At 34.1% G+C, this 2,759-nt stretch overlaps 1 long non-coding RNA gene across 1 annotated transcript; it reads left to right on the forward strand.

The window, feature by feature from the left end:
- Nucleotides 1-1,443: 1,443 nt before the first annotated feature.
- On the forward strand, nucleotides 1,444-2,349 carry LOC130048538 (uncharacterized). Its single transcript, XR_008797328.1, has 3 exons — nucleotides 1,444-1,634; nucleotides 1,926-2,106; nucleotides 2,266-2,349. It is a non-coding gene; the product is annotated as an uncharacterized LOC130048538 (long non-coding RNA).
- Nucleotides 2,350-2,759: the final 410 nt, after the last annotated feature.

The following is a 2,759-nucleotide window of genomic DNA, read 5'->3' on the forward strand; positions in this document are numbered from 1 at the left end:
TCAGATATAAACGTTATGTAATATTTTTTTCGGAATAGAAATATTTTTTTCTGCCAAACAAAGAAAACAAAAAGACCAGTCTGCATATTATATATATAATACATTTCCCCCCGTGATCCGGATCGCGGTCATGGGGTTTTCTGAAAGTGTGCACAGGCAACACACGTGTTTCCGTTTCAACGAAAACAACAACCACACAACAAACGCTTGTAATGTATTTTACATCTTGAAAAGGACCTGATATCAAATGAAGAAGTCTGAAGATACCCTGGATATCCTGTTGCAGGGTGACCCAAACGACCATGCACTCAGTATAAGCATGTAAGTTGATGTACATGTAGCCACATAGGCCGACTAGAAAAAAAAAAACGTTCATGTTAGGCCTATGTCATGTTATGAAAAATTCACGATTAATATATTAACAGCGATTTGATACCATAATTTTTCGTTTCATGAAAGAAAATATTTATATTTTATGATATCTAAACCAAGTGTATAACATCTGACATCAATTAATCTGTCCTGGACCGGCATTAATCAGTCTGACCCCCCCCCCCCTTTTGGTATCTCCGAGTGTAAGAAGAGGGTGGATTTAGTGTACGATGAGAAAAGGGTGGGATGGTTTTAATCAGACTGGGCATTCATGACCATTGGTGCGGAGGTTATTTTCCAAAATTTTCTATGTTTATAATTTTTTTTTATCTTTCTATGAAAAGAAAACACAATCTGTTAGGAAAGCATATATTGCGTTATTGTATTATCATTTATAATAATAGAATTTATTACCATAATTTGAGGTTTTTCTTCATATTGTAACAGAAATAAAAAAATAAAATGTGTGTTTGGGACAAAAGGTGTGTGTGTGTGTGTGGGGGGGGGGGGGGGACATCAATCAAAATCTGGTTATGACAGGCTATTGAAAAAGCATTTAATTATATGATCCATACATGCTGGTGTGCTATGAGCTGATGGGCATGCGCCCACTTCTTGCTTAGATTTTCTCTAATTTCGACTAAATCCACACTCCATCAGAGTACCATGCCAGGGGGTTTAGGCACTGTGTACAATGAAGAACCAATTCAATTCTACTTTAAATCTGGCCATTCAATTTCCCTCAGGGCACAATATTTTCGCTGGACACTGTATATTTTAACCTGAATTTCTTCAGTATTTCCTCCCATGTATTTGTTGGGCATAATGCTAACACCTCCATGATGCTTAGTGGGTTTTTTTTTCAATACGCACTCTGCTACACTCGCAAAGTATAATGAAATATTCCATTCATTTGATTTCTAACATGTATGTAATCACTTACCAAATAGCACTTCAAATATAGGACATCTCTATCTTTAAATAAATATGACCAGTACTTTCGTGCGAAACTGTCCCTTACTATCATAAAGCTTATATTCTGCTTTAAAACACAAAACAATAATTCTTAATTGTATTTTTCATCTTTAAAAAGGTTATTGACATCCCAATATTTAGTGGGAAGCTTCCAGGTATCTTCCACTAGTGACAGTCTACTGGTAAATCCAGACATGCATTGGAAGTATGTTGATGTGGAGGACACAGGGACACCTGATCCAAGAACTGTGGCATTTCATTCGGAGTGACAACCTGGCATTCAGTTGGTATGACTCTTTGAGGTTGAATATAGGGTTAAATCCGTATATATTTGGTTAACATTCAAATGAATCCAGATAATACATTCGCAAATGGAATCATGACATTATGGTACACTGATATGCGTGTACCATTTTACTCTTTATCGTTGCATTACTAGATATAACATGCATACAAAAAGAGACAAAACACGGAAAATCATTATTCTGTTTCTAATTATAAGGTATGATAAGTGTTTTAAATGCTGACAAATAAGGTATGATGACCAATACTGATTTTATTTGCATTTTTTTTTTCAGATATGGGACCTGATTATTCAGAGAATTGCAGATTTTATGAAGCTGTTTTTGACAGAAGATTTGGTTTTCTCCATTTGTGTTGCCATTAACCATTATGCTGTGATGGTCATATCTAGGGGGAAGGATTGTCATATGCTTCCCGAGGAAGTTCGAAGCTTCTCACTGAAGAGGAACTGTACAGGTATTACTAGTTTTAAAGTACCGATATTGTGACAGTGATTTCCAGTTTAAAACGAATAATAAAATGCATTTGATAAGATTACCTTTACCAAAATTAATCTGGCTGAATACATCAGTATATTGGGGCTAAGTATAAAAAAATCTTTTTTTTCTTCTTCAGATTGTTGGGCATTATCTTATACATGTCTGCTGAGAAGTTCTAGTCGATAGACAGATATTGGTCAACGCATGCCCCTATCCGAACAACCCAGTATCAAAAATTATGTCTAGAAATGTGTTTTAAGAGGTTGAATATAAGAAGAACAATTTTTATTAAATACAATGCAAGTACATTTAAAGTTAGTGATTGAAAGTAAGTACTTGAACATTTGTATACATGTACAATGAACTTGGGGAGGAAAAATGGGCATTATTTTCGCATAGCATTTGATATCATAATGGTGTTGTTGCTTAGCAACCAAATATATTTGAATATAAAAAATAGATCATTTTAGATTTTAACAGGAAAGATCTTTATTTTAATGTTGCAATATTTATACTATTTAGTGGGATACAATGGCAAAACGTCATATTATTAGAAAATGATGAATATGTATATGAAGTACGAAATTTCCATTTTATGACCTTTGACCTTAATTCTCTTCATTATATTTT

This window comes from Ostrea edulis, chromosome 7 (assembly GCF_947568905.1).
Source record: "Ostrea edulis chromosome 7, xbOstEdul1.1, whole genome shotgun sequence".
Taxonomy (NCBI): Eukaryota; Metazoa; Mollusca; class Bivalvia; order Ostreida; family Ostreidae; genus Ostrea; species Ostrea edulis.